General features: G+C 38.5%; 1 protein-coding gene across 2 annotated transcripts in view; it reads left to right on the top strand.

The window, feature by feature from the left end:
* Positions 1 to 14,997, top strand: part of Rnmt (RNA guanine-7 methyltransferase) — a 145,752-nt gene continuing 130,755 nt past the window's right edge. Inside the window, exon 1 of one of the 2 annotated variants that reach the window (XM_090377609.1) lies at positions 1 to 38. The gene's annotated coding sequence lies outside the window, so the exon portion shown is untranslated. The remainder of the gene's footprint in view (positions 39 to 14,997) is intronic. The other variant, XM_090377610.1, reaches the window with a different exon arrangement.

Consider the following 14,997-nt stretch of genomic DNA (forward strand, 5'->3'; position numbering starts at 1 on the left):
GTATTGGAAGGCGCGAATAGTACTTGTCTGAATCGTAGGTTAGTTTATTTATAAAGTTGTAATTTAGAATATCGTGTTTTGATAGATTCGTTAATAGATTTTCATATTTATATAGGTGTATCTATTAACATGATTGTGGCTTATTACAGTTCATATATTTGCGAACGCACGTTTTTGTTTGCTTTTGTTTATCTTTGATTTACCGCTGCGTTTCGTATGAAATGCGACGCAAAGTTTGGCGAATTTCAGTAACGTGCAATAAATAAATGTCCAGTTGCAAATATCTTTCATTGTTTTATTAGCTGTTCAGGTTTTTGATTAACTTTTCTTATGCATTAAGTTTGACCGTAATGTGGAATCTTTCGGTATGATTTGTGACCAGTAATTATCTGCAGAGGGGCCACAAATTACCACTGCATAGAATATTTTCTTCAATGTTATTTTTTTTCTTAATTTTTTATTATTTAATAAAATATTTATTAAACTAAGTTATATGAAATGTAAATGCGTTATCTGCAAAAAATTCCTATCTGCTCGAGAACAAAATATAATAAAATATTATTTTATTGTATTGTTTGAGAAAATATTTCACCCAAAGGGGTATCTGAAAAGTTATACATAACTAAATTGAGGGGCCCATCAAGCTCTCAGCTGCCCACATCAATGCCAGAGCTTGCACTTGGTCATCGCGCAACACAGCGGCAACCCCCAAGGCAGAATGCGCTGGGCCCAAAGGTACTAGTAGTTGTTGGTGACTCTATTGTCAGGGAAACGGGGAACGTGCTTTGTAAAAAGGATAGGTGGAACAGGACCAGGGTATGTCTGCCAGGGGCAAAGGTTGATGACGTTGTAGAGCAGATATCATCTTTTAAGGGCACAAAAGGTGATATAGTTGTACACGTTGGCACTAATGATATCAAGAGTAGGAGACCGGCAGAATTGCTTAAAAAGTACAGGTGACTGTTGAAAAAAAGCCGTGAAATAGGGTTGAATTTGAAAGTGTCTGCAATTCTGCCCAGACACGATGGGAGGGAGTATATGATGAGAGCTTTGTCGATCAATTCGGCCCTGGAAAGAATGTGCAAGGCTCAAGGGGTAGAATTTTTTTCAGCCTGGACTGTACTTGTTAACAGGAGAGATTGCTGCTACAGGGAGGGGATACACTTAAATAGAAAGGGTGCAAGAATATTTGCTGATGCTATCGAGGCAGTGTTAGGTGGGTCGGAAACTGCTAACTTGGGGGGGAGACAAAGACGAATAGATTAACAGTAGCCACTGGCAGAGGTGAAAGAGATTCTTGCACTGCTTCTATTGGAATGAGCAGAAGCCTGAAAAACAAAATGCAGGATATTTCAGAGACTGCCGGGAGTCATTGCGGTACAAGTAAACATATGGGTTGTGTTAGGGTAGCTAAGAATAGAAATAGGTGCATGTATACTTGCGTGTACACCAATGCTAGGTTTAGTAAATAAATTTGATGAATTTGAGGTATTGCTCAAAACATCAAAGGCAGATATTGTTGGGATATCAGAGACGTGGTGTCACACAGATATAAGGAATGCAGAACTGGAATTTGGGGAGTACAACGTCTACAGAAAGGATAGACTGGATAGGAAGGGAGGAGGGGTTATGCTATTAGTTAAGAAATACATAAAATCCAAGGAAGTGAAGCCAGTGGACATCGCTGGACAGTGCAGTATCGAGTCAGTTTGGTGTGACATAAGGAATGGGAGATCAAAATTGAGAGTAGGAGTGTGCTATAGGCCTAATGACTCTGATGAGTATAATAAGAAACTGTACAGGGAAATAGAGTGGGCCAGTAAATCAGAGAGTCTTATAATGGGAGATTTTAATTTCCCAGATATTGACTGGAATTTGGGGGCTGGTCACTCACACACTAGCAAGGCTTTTGTGGATTTATTGGATGATTGTTTTCTACATCAGCATGTTCGGGAGGCAACTAGAGGGAGGAATACCCTTGATTTGATTATCAGCAGTGATTCTTCATGCATTAAGAATCTGCAGATAAATGAACCACTAGGTGGCAGTGATCACAGTGTGCTGAAGTGCGATTTACTCAAAGAGGTAACTACCATTAGGGGTAAAGGGAAGGGTTATTGCTTTCGTAAAGGCGACTACGATGGACTGAGACAGTATTTAAATTCTATACAGTGGGACCAACTGATGATGTTACCAACAGGAAACTCAAAATGGGAAGCATTCAAAGAACTTATCTTGGAAGCTACTAGGCTTTACATACCAACAAAGAAATATTGTTCATGATTTAGGCCTAAATGGATGTCAGATGAACTGATGAGGCATATGGCAGAGAAGAAACATGCATGGGATACATACAAATTAACACATGACACAGAAGCCTATGATAGATACAAGTTGATCTGTAACCAAGTTTCAAAGGAGGTTAGGCAGGCGAAGGCAGATTACGAGAAATCTTAGGCAAGGGATGCAAAGAAAAACAGCAAAGAGTTCTTTACTTATGTAAACTCTAGAAGGAAGGGGATGAATCAGATTGGTCCACTTGATATCGATGGGTCAACTGTTGATGATCCTGCTCAGGTAGCTAACAAACTAAATGAATATTTTGCATCGACATTCACACATGAGGAGTTATTTAGCGAAGGTAAAGCCAGAGGTGTATTCAACTCTAGCAGTAAGCTAGAGAATCTTGTAATAACTGGGAGTAAAGTGGAGGAGAAATTGTTGAAGATAAACACAAGAAAGGCACCCGGGGTGGATGGGATCTATCCAGTTATATTAAAGGAGGCAGCAAAGGAAGTAAGCAAACCCTTAGCCATAATTATGAGAGCTTCCTTGGACTCAGGGGAGGTACCCACAGACTGGAGATGTGCAAATGTGACCCCAATTCACAAAGGAAGATCAAAGGCTGACACAAGTAATTATAGACCTGTGAGTTTAACTTCTGTTCCAGGAAAAGTAATGGAGGCACTAGTTAAAGAAGCACTGCAGGATCATTTAGACAAGACTTCAGTTATAGCTCAGACACAGCATGGTTTTGTTAAGGGGAAGTCTTGCCTGACCAATTTGATTGGATACTATGATGCAGGGAATAACTTTGATATTATATACTTAGAAATTAGAAAGGCTTTTGATACTGTTGCACATGGAAGACTGCTGCACAAATTGGAGCAGTGTGACATTGGAGGCAAATTGCTGCTGTGGATAAAGGGGTGGCTGAGGGGAAGAAGACAGAGTAGTAATCAATGGACACTGCTCGTCGTGGACTAATGTTATTAGTGGAGTCCCTCCGGGCTCAGTGTTGGGTCCATTATTGTTTTCTGTATTCATAAATGATATTGATGATGGTATATCAAGCTTAATGTCGAAGTTTGCAGACGATACAAAGGTAGGCAAGGTTGTCAAGGACACTACTGACACTATGCTACTGCAACAGGATCTGGAAAGGTTGAGCAGATGGGCTGAGAGGTGGCAAATGAAGTTTAACATTGACAAATGTAAAGTACTACACATGGGAAACAGCAACCACAGAGCAACGTATCAACTCTGTGGTACTACACTGACAGTGGTAGAGAATGAAAGGGACCTGGGGGTGGTTGTGCAGGCAGATATGAAGTTCTCTGAGCAGTGCAGACGGGCTGCAAGAGTAGCTCATGGTGTATTGTCAATGATATATAGGAATTTTTCTAGCAGGGATAAGGATTTGATTATTCCCTTGTATAAGGCAATGGTCAGGCCACACCTAGAGTACTGTATACAGGTCTGGAGGCCTCATTTCAAGAAGGATGTAGAGCTGCTGGAACGAGTACAGAGAAGGGCAACAAGATTAGTGAATGGAACAAAGGGGTGCTCTTACGAAGAAAGACTTCAGTTTTGCAAATTACAGTGTCTGGAGACTAGGCACCAGCGAGGTGATCTGATAGAAGTGTATAAAGCCTTGAATGGTTTGAGCATGCTCAATGCTGATGGGATTCTTCCTCTCGCTCAGAATAATCACCTGAGAGGGCATAAATTCAAATTGAGGAAAGACAGATGTAGGATAGACGTGCGGAAATTTGCCTTTAGCCAGAGGGTGGTTGGTTGGTGGAACAGACTTCCATCCCTTGTTGTGGAAGTTGATAGCCTAAATAAGTTTAAGGCTCAGCTGGACAGGTATTTTGAACGAACAGAGGGGTGAAGTGGAAGTGGTTTTTTTTTTTTTTTTTTTTTTTGGCTGATGCTGCATAAGCTTGCTTTCTTGCATCAAATGCCTCTACTAATGCTAATGCTAATAATTTAGAGATGTATACAATCATTATATGTACATTGTCTAGTGCTGTTCAAAGTTATAATGAGTAAACTTATAAAATATCCTGTATGGCAAGTTGGGTTACAAGATTATTATTATTTTATTAGCCATATGGTGCAAGGAAGCCTGAGACTTCTGCTGCACCAGGGAAAAAAAAATTGAGTAACCCTGAGAGAGAGGGAGTGAGCAGTAGAAGGAAATCACCAAGAAAGAGAAGAATGAGGATATCCAGCTCAGGACCCTAGGTGTGCCAAGCCCATACCGCACCGGATGTGAGCCCATAACCGATATGCAGTACAAGGCACAGCAAAGAAATAAATATACATTTAACACCACAATATATATCAAATAACTTTTCCTGCTCAACTTTATACATATTTTTCTTAATTATAATAAACAATATACCATTTCTGTGGTTTTTCTTGTATGTGAAAAGTCTAGTATAGATTTTGAATGAAGCATGAATTCCCTTTTGCCATTTTTAAGGGAAAATTAATATGTTTATTTTATTATGTATGATAAGCACAAAGTACCTTTACAGCTTTTAACAGTAGAAATGCTGAACCAATCATTTCTACCATTTTAATCCCCAGTTTTTAGGCATGTTTGTATATGTGCATTAAGCATCTGTTGTCTTCACTCTGTCCATCCACATATAATAACTTGCCTCCTAGAGGATTGATTTTCATCAAATTTTATATTTGGCTCCTTTAGAAAGATTATTTAAGCTATCTCATATTTTATTAACCTTACTCTGTAAGTATCATATCTGACAGACACCATTTTTCTTTTAACTTTTCTGTTATATATTTTTTCATCTGTTTTAAAAAATAAATTCAAATCCTCCCGTGTACCTTTCCACACCAGTATTCTCTAATTGGTTATAATATTTTCTACTTAATTTTAATATATGAATTATGAGACATTAAATTTTTGTTTGGCATTCAAGAGATGCTAGATGGCATTCAAGAGATGCTCTACCTTTCTTCAAAGCAACTCCCATTCCTATGTGGTGTATATGAGATGCCAGTGACAGGTGTTTAATCTTGCTGTAGTGCTTTGATATTACCAGCTAAACACAAGTGCAAACAGCTGACAAAAATACAGACATTTGCATTGCACATGCATTTCAATCTGGAGGGGGGGGGGGCTTGAAAATTCTAAAAACATATAAAACTATTGGGTTTAGTAAATTATATCTTTTATTTTAGTAAATTAGTAAATAGATCACAGTTTTCAATTCAGTAAAAAAAGCTAAAATTTATTTTTAGCCCTTGAAGGTGTGAAGGTTAAAATTGAGTGACAGAAATTTATCAATTATTTAATTGTCTATGAGCCTTCATGTTTGTATTTCATGAAAACCGATCCACTTGATATGAAATCTTGACCTTGATCTTTCATGAGAATGCACCCAGTGAGGGTAGATTTTCGTGAAATCTTATGTTTGGCTCTTTTATGAAAACCTCAAATATGAGAGGTATTCACACCTATAGTATTTAGTACCATGCATGGGTTGGAGGTTGAGAAGATGAAAGAAGATATTTGTTGACATTAGACTTGAACTTCTGTAGATTGTAATTTTCGGGAAATATGTATGAAGGAAGGTCATACCTTCATACTCCAACTACTGACCATGCCGATGGTGCTTTGATCCCAGCAATCAGAGAGATGCATTTTAACACGAGCAGTCATCTCACGGCCTGACGCGGGACCTAAAATAATACTAATTCTATAGTAATAATAATTTAATTTAAATAATAATCATTTTATTTGAAACATTTATTTGAACATTTGAAAATCCATTTTACATAAATGTTTGCTGTTTTGTTTGTTTGTTATTTGGTTTTTAGGAGCATTAGCAACTAAGGCCATATTGCTCTGGGATATGCGGTGGTCATTCCCTGACCTTTCCGCATCCTCCGTATTTGGTGGTGACGGGCTCGACCCCCCGTCTATAAATGTTTGCATTGCACTAATTAACTGCTGTATATTTGTCTGAAGAATGAATTTTTTTCAATATAGGAGGGTTTGCTGATATTTTCACACTAAAGGCCTCACACGATAAACCCCTGTTTATTTTAACAGCTATGATAGCTCGCATTGTTTCCACTTTCAGCTGTGATTTTTCGTCGCTCCAAATATAGTTCATGCAAGAAAACACTGTTGCATATAAACATACAAAGCAACTTACAGTTTTAATCTTGTATAACTTTTTTATTTAATAACACAGTAAACACATGTAGTAAATAGAAAGACAAGTATTCAATGCTACGAAAATACTCCTACGAGAAACCTGTCATCAAACCACTTTAATGTCTTGTTCATCACTGATCACAGCGGGCTGAACGTTCGAGTTGCAACATCAGGGATTCCCAGTATGGTTACACTGTTGCCAGATTAGCAGAATTTTGATAGTTTTAATTTTAATAGCAAAATTGTGGCTCTGGTCTCATATTCATTATTTTATAACTTTAAGGAAGAAATACAGAATCGGGGACAAAAATAAGCCGGGACACAAGTCTTGTTTCGGGGACGAATGGTCACTTACAGTAAAAGGATGTTGGCTGGTTTCATGTGTTTGGACTGCTTTGAAAGAGAGGGAGCAGAAATTATAGAAGCCAATTCAGAAGAACAGTGCCCATGGAAATATCTATAGAAAAGGTATGCTGCAGAAACAGAATGTCTATGAGACAGGGATTGGGAGACTGTTAGAGATGAGTCATTAATTAATCTAACTGCACTCTTTTTCAGTGAAATCTAGAAGCCTGAGAGAGGTTTTGGGCACACCACCCCAGATGTGGGAACAATATTCCGTGGTAGGATGGATTTGCGATTTGTACAGAATAAACAGCTGTTTGGAAGAAAGAGTTTGGAAGAGCGAAAGAGAAAACCAGTTTTTTAGATGCAGAGGAAGCAATATTTGTAATGTGCTTATGCTAAGAGAGATTAGGGATTAGGGTAATTCCTAATAGAGATATATGATCTTGCCTAGAAATTGGAGTGTCATCGAAGATAAACATAGGAGCAGAAGAATCCTTTTTGTGAGATATAAGGCGGGACTGAGTTTTAGAGGGATTGAAATCAACTAAGTTGTCTTTGCTCCACTGGAGAATTACTTGAAGATCAGCATTTAAGGAATTAGTAGTGGATATTTGAGAAGTTGAAGCTGTTTGTGTAGGGCAAGAAGGTGGAATGCAATGTGCTATCATCAGCAAAGCTATGCATAGGATTTCCAGCAAATGGAAGGTCATTAATATACAAGAGGAAAAGAGGGAGAAAGTCTCACACCTTGGGGAACACCAGCATTAGTGAAGAAGTCAGCCATCTAGATACCCAGTTACCGAAAACAGTTGGCAGCCATAAGATAGAAGCTTCTTTAGAAGACCTTTATGCGAAAGGCAATCAAAAGCCTTTGAACTGTGGAGTAACTGCTTTAGTTTCATCAAACTTTTCCATTGAATTTGTCCACAAATGGGTAACATAAGCCAGTATATCACCAGTGGAGCGACACTGATGGAATCCATACTGGCGATTGTTGATCAGATGGAAGGTTTCTAGATACTTTAAGAGTTGGTGGTTAATTGATTTCTCCATTACTTTTGAAAGGGTAGAAGTAAATGTAATAGGATGACAATTGGATGGGAAGAATTTGTCACCCTTTTTAGGGACTGATTTGATATGAGCAAATTTCCAAGCTGAAGGGAAAATATCTTTGAAATAAGAAAGTGAAAAAAAGGTGACAGAACAGGAGTAAGTTTAGAAGCACAGGTTTTGAGAACAATTGGAGAAATACCATCAGGACCCTGGAGCTTTCTCAGCATCAAGATTGTTCAAAATCTTTCTGACATCCTTTTGACAAAGACCAGTCATATACTTCATCATATCACTGTTATACACATATCATATCAACATTGGCATTCGCCTTCTATTTTGCTTTCTATTGGCAGGGTCTGGCTACGACAGGAGGCATTGCTTGCAGTGTACTGGGAATGTAGGGAGTGGTTTACCAAGATCATCAATACATGATTTAGAAGAAAAATAGGATGCTAGCAAGTCAGCTTTATCTTTGGCTGAAGTGTCAATAGAACCATCTGGTTTTCACAAAGGTCGGAACAGAGACGAGCAAAGGTTGCGGCCAATAGCTTTGGAAAGTGATCAGAATGCTTGGCTACCATTTCGACAAGAAGCAAGTTTCCTACTCTTTGCCTGTTCGAAATCTAGTTTGGACTGATTAATAACTGCTTTACGATTGTTGTGAGCTGTGGTGTAGGCAGAAAATGAACCTGGAGATTTGGATACAAGCCAATTATGATATGTGACATTCATTTCTTGAAAAGCCGTAGCACATTTATTGGAAAATCAAGGTGTAGATAAAGGACGAGATTTTAAGGTAGAGTGTGGAATAAAGGATTCCATCCCCAAAAGAACAATTTTGCTGGCACGATCTGAGAAAATATTGACATCAGAAGTTTTGAAACAGTAATCTGACCAAGGAAAAGAAGAAAAGAAATCTTGCAGATAATCCCATTTTGCATTTCTGTAATTCCAAACAACACGAGTTTGGGAATGGCAATGAGAGAAAGGCTCCATTGGAGAAGAGACCATCACCAAGTTGTGATCTGAGGTTCCTAAAGGACCACTCACCTGGACTGTGTGTTTCGAAGGGTTGTTTGTTAGAAAAAGATCGGTGTGGAAAAGACCTGAGTTTGAATCTCATGTTGATGACATGAGCAATTTTTGTGGGCTTTTTACACAACACAGTTCTGTTGGTTTAGGCAAGGGTAGTGCGGTTTTTTCCTCCTAGAAACCTGGGTATTTTTGTTCAGCAAATAGCAAATTGACCACAGAACATACAATTTACAGACATTATATACAGTGCAGTATGTCCTTAGACTGATGTGCCTAAAACGCTACAACAGCCAACACATGTTTCATCTTGGGCTCTGACTTTTGTTGTAAAATGTGATGTATTTGTTTCGTCCCACCCACATTTTGAGCCTGTTTCAACTTGCAGGTTCGGCAGTTACACATAAAGGCTGAAGCAATGTTTTCACATCGGTTCCATTTTTTTCACTAGTTGTTTATTACCAAGTGATATTAATAATGTAGTCAAATAAATCGAGTCATGCCTGAGGAAGCATTGAAGTATGAAAGAAATAGAAGCAATATCACAAGGCATCTGGAGAAAAAATTGAGATCTTCAGTTTCTGTTATGGTTGAGGAATATAACCCTCAGATTAAAGAACATATTCTGAAAGTGAAAATAATGTTGTTGCACCCAACATTTGGTAAACATTTATGCATGGGAACATTACAGCTTATCTTTTCAGTTATTGACATGTTGTGAGTCCCTCATTAGTTAGTGGCTTCCATGTTTCCCTGTCTTTTAATGACAGCCACATTTTTCTGTAGGTGTTAAATTCAGACTTTTTCTTGATAGCAGCAATCCACCCAGTTCTTGTGGGGATCCTGGTTTTCTCTTTGCAAACTATTGTAGTCTAGGACTACCCTTGTACTCCTGCCTGCAGAACATTTACAATTGGATATTACATTGGATATTACAAGACAGCTACAATGGTTCAAACACATGTATGTGTTTGTACCATTGTAGCTGTCTTGTAATATCCAACATTATTTTTCCGATATTAAGTTCCGGGTCATTATCCAGGTCTAAGCTGTTTAGGATTTTGAATTTGACAGATAAGAACAAAAAATTATACATCCTAGACAACTAAATGTGCAAATGAAACATGACACTTGTGCCCAATTCAAAAAACTCATTTGTGGAAAGTGTGCTGCATCCAGCAAATGCTGTAAAAGTACATAATAATATTTGTAGGTTTCCTGTGTTTAATGTTTATATTTTTTGAAATAATATTACAATTATGCTCAAGTGCAATTAATGTAGATTATATGTGTGCTTATAAATAACGATTTTTCCAGGGTTCATTGTTTATACAGGGTTGATTTCTTGATTGGTTTTAAACAAAAAAATTTTATCAAATTTTACCCAATTTTAGATGGATGGGGTGCTTGGTCACTAACTGTAGTGCCAGTCTGGCTGTGCATGTGTCATGATCTTGTTACTTAGTCTGGTTCTTTCAAATGTTCTCAGAGCTTGGAAACAGTTTGGTAAAGCAACACACTTTGTAAGCAATAATCTTTCATCAAAAATATGTTGGCTTAAGTTTTCAAATGAGAAACAAGAAACATGCAGACAATTTCATTTATAGTTCCTGTGACAGTAATGCAAGAGCTGCCATTAAGAAACAGTTTCGAGTTCCTGACAGTATTGTTCCTAATCAACAAATTTTTATTTATAAGCACCATTTTTATTTCTATGGCAAACTGGATATTTGATGTTGCATCCGAACATAAGTCTTGAAGTACAAAATATTGTGATTCAAGCAGTACAGTGCAGCCCTGGAACAAGTACTCTGTGAATGATATAAGGGATTGAGAGTCCCTTATATTTGATCACTCATATAAGGGATTCAGAACTTGAATATGGGGAGTACAATGTATACAGAGAGGAGTGGGGAATTATGCTCTAAGTTCAGAAACAAAATCTAAGGCAGTGGTTGTGGGTGGCCAGTGCAATGTTAACATTAGCATTAGTAGAGGCATATGTTGCAAGAAAGCAAGCTTATACATGTATAGCATCAGCCAGAAAAAAAAAACCCTTCCCATTTCACCCATTCGTTCACTTCAAATGTTTGTCTAGTTCTGCCTTGAACTTATTTAAGTTGTTGACCTCCACAATGACAGCATTAGCATTAGCAGAGGCATTTGATGCAAGAAAGCAAGCTTATGCAGCATCAGCCAAAAAAAAAAAAAAAAAACCCACTTCCACTTCACCCCTCTGTTCGTTCAAAATACCTGTCCAGCTGAGCCTTAAACTTATTTAGGCTATCAACCTCCACCACAAGGGATGGCAGTCTGTTCCACCAACCAACCACCCGCTGGCTAAAGGCAAATTTCCGTACGTCTATCCTACATCTGTCTTTCCTCAATTTGAATTTATGTCCCCTCAGGTGAGTAATCCAAGCAAGAGGAAGAATCCCATCAGCATTGAGCTTGCTCAAACCATTCAAGGCCTTATACATCTCAATGAGATCACCTCATAGGTACTTAGTCTCCAGACGTTGCAATTTGCAGAATTGAAGCCTTTCTTGATAACAGCAACCCTTTGTTCCATTCACAAATCTCATTGCCCTTCTCTGTACTCCGGGAGCTCTACATCCTTCCTAAAACGAGGCCTCCAGACCTGTATGCAGTACTTAATGTGTGGCCTGGCCATTGACAAGGGGATAATCACCTCCTTATCCCTGCTAACAAAATTCCTGTATGTCATTGACAAAGCACCATGGGATACTCTTGCATCTGACTGCACAATTACCCCCAGGTCTTTTTCATTCTCCTCTACCCTGAGTGTAGTACCACACAGTTAGTACGTTACTCTGGGGTAGCACTACTTTACAAATGTAAAGTACTGCTACCATTATATAGTACAGGTAGTCCTCGATTTACGTCGGGGTTAGGTTCCTGTGGGGACAGGCGCAAGTGGAATCGGCACAAATGGAACCTTTTATATAATGGAGTCAATCAGAAATCACAGGGTTAGGTTCCGGGCACCAAAAATTTTACCTACCACTTTGCATTGATTGTTTTATTTTATTAGCATTCTTCATAGTTGTAGTAATAGTCAATTTAGGCATATTCATAGCCCTGCACACATTAGGGCGGCTTTCATCAGATTCTATCCTCCGAATATTGCACTAGGATTCAATTAACTACTTTTACCAGACATGGCATGTCTTTATTATTTTAAATTAAAAACTTTATAACATGATTGGAAAAAACTGCACACGGCTGTCACTATTATTATTATTTAATTTATTAATAGCACAATTAATTTAAAAAATGTTAGCGTAATAAATTTCCAACATGTGTAAATAACGTAAACAACAACCAACTGAATGCTTCACTCCATGGACATTTACAACCGCATCCACATCCACGAGTTGTTACTTTGAGGGCAGGAATCTTTCCCATCTCTGATACGAATGTGCTAATTGCTGATTGGCTGATATTGTCCTAAATCACGTGAACAGTGCACAATACATAGCACAGTATGATGCTGATAAATTTTGTCTGACGATGTTAGGCGCCTCCGTAGCCAGGTGGGCAGGAGCAGCAGTGTGTAGTACGCGCTTCTTGATTAGACCGGTGTTTGAGCCCCTGACCACTAAATACAAAGGATGTGGAAAGGTCTGGGAATGACCACCTCATATCCCCGGAGCAATATGGCCTTAGTTGCCAATGCTCCTAAAAACCAAATAACAAACAACAAACAGACTGACGATTTTAAACTTTCAATTTATAAACAAAATTGCAAAAATAAATAAATAAAAATACCATTGTGGTTAGTGATCAGCGCAAATCAAACTAGCGTAAAATGAGGGCTACCTGTATTTTACATTTGTCAATATTAAATTTCAGTTGCCACCTATCAGCCCATCTACTCAACTTTTCTAGATCCTGTTGCAGTAGTGTAGTGTACTGTCATTAACAATCCTGCCAACTTATGTATCATCTGCAAACTTGGACATTAACCCTGATATACCTTCATCAGTATCATTGATAAATGCAGAAAACAACAAGGGGCCCAACACCGAACCCAGGGTGACTCCACTAATAACATTAGGCCATGAAGAGCAGGGTCCATTGATTACCACTCTGTCTTCTCCCACTCAACCATCCCTTTATCCATAGCAGCAATCTGCCCTAAATGCCATATACTGCTCCAATTTGTACATAGTCTTCCATGTGCAACAGTATCAAAAGCTTTCCTAAAATTCAAGTATATGATATCAAAATTATTTTTTGCATTCAGTTCCTTTGTGACCACATCATAGTATCCAATCAAATTTGTCAGACGAGACTTTCCCTTAACAAACCCATGCTGCTTCTAAACTATAACTGTAGTCTTGTCTAGATGATCCTGCAATAATTCCATTATTTTCTCCAGAACAGAAGTTAAACTAACAGGTCTGTGTTACTCGTGTCACCCTTTGATTCCCCTTTGTGAACCGGGGAACATTTGCACATCTCCAGTCCATGGGGTCCTCCCCTGAATCCAAGGAAGCTTTCATAATTATGGCTAATGGTTTGCCTACTTCCTTTGCTGCCTCCTTTAATATAACTGGATAGATCCATCCACCCTAAATTTCTCTTCCACTTTGCTCTCAGTTATTACAAAATCATTTAGCTCCCTGCTAGATTTTGATAAGCTTCTGGCCTCCACTTCCCTACATACTTCCTCATGTATGATTGTAGATGCAAAATATTCATTCAGTTTGTTAGCTTCATCAGCAGGATCATCAACAACTGAACCATCAATATCAAGCGGACCAATTTGCTTCAGCCACTTCTCGAGTTACATAAGTAAAGTTAAGAAGTCTTTGCTGTTTTTCTTTGCATCCTTTACCAATGATTTCTCATAAGCTGCCTTTGCTTCCCTAACCTCCTTTGTGACTTGATTACACACTAGCTTATATCTACCATAGTCTTCTGTGTCACCTGATAATTTGTGTTCTGTGCATTTTTCTTCTCTACCAAGAGTCTCGTTAACTCATCTGCCATCCATTTGTGCCTAAACCTTGAACAGTATTTCTTAGTTAGGACAAAAAGCCTAGTAACTTCTAAGATTACTTCCTTGAATGCTTCCCATTTAGAATTTGCTGTTGGTCCTACTGAATAGAATTTAAAAACTGTCTGAGACCACTGTAGTCACCTTTGCGGGCAACGTGGAGTCCCACCAGGGGCTCTGCGGCCAAATGCCAGGACACACAACAGAACCTACCGCAATATGTCATATACAGCACACAACACTTTTCTGGCATTTACAGTAGTATTGTATTCCTTCACAGCGAACATATGGCGCAGATGTAGGAAACCACAGGTGGTGCCTGACCCTAATACTATGCACACTATGTAGTCACCTTTATGAAATCAGAAACCATTCTCTTAACCTCTGATGGCAATTACATTTTTAAGTAAACCCCACATCAGTACACTGTGATCACTGCAACCTAGTGGTTCCTTTATCTGTAGATTCTTAATGCATGAAGAATCACTGCTGATAATCAGAAAAAGAGTATTGCTCCCTCTAGTTGCCTCTCGAACATGCTGCTGTAGTAAAACAATCATCCAGTAAATCCACAAACGGTTTCTAGTGTGTGAGTGATGAAATCACAAGGTCTAGTCAATATCTGGGAAGTTAAAATCCCTCATTACAAGACAATCTGATTCACTGGCCCACTCTATTTTTGGGTACAGTTCATTGTACTAATCAGAGTCATTAGGCCTATAACACATTCCTGCTCTCAATTTTGCTTTCCCAGTGCTTATGTCACACTAAAGTGACTCAACATTGCTCTGTCCACCCATTTAAACTAGATGCACTTCCTTAGCTTTTATCTGTTTCTTAACTAACAGCATAACCCTCCTGTTTATCCTTTCTGCACACATTGTACTCCCCAAATTCCAGTTCTGCATTCCTTATATCTGTGTGGCACCATGTCTCTGATATTCCAACAATATCTGCCTTTGATGTTTTGAGCAATACCTCAAATTCATCAAATTTATTTACCAAACTCCTAGCATTGGTGTACACACAAGTATACATGCACCTGTTCCTATTCTTATCT

This window comes from Mastigoproctus giganteus, chromosome 7, assembly GCF_048544385.1.
Source record: "Mastigoproctus giganteus isolate SK-2022 chromosome 7, ASM4854438v1, whole genome shotgun sequence".
Lineage (NCBI taxonomy): Eukaryota > Metazoa > Arthropoda > Arachnida > Uropygi > Thelyphonidae > Mastigoproctus > Mastigoproctus giganteus.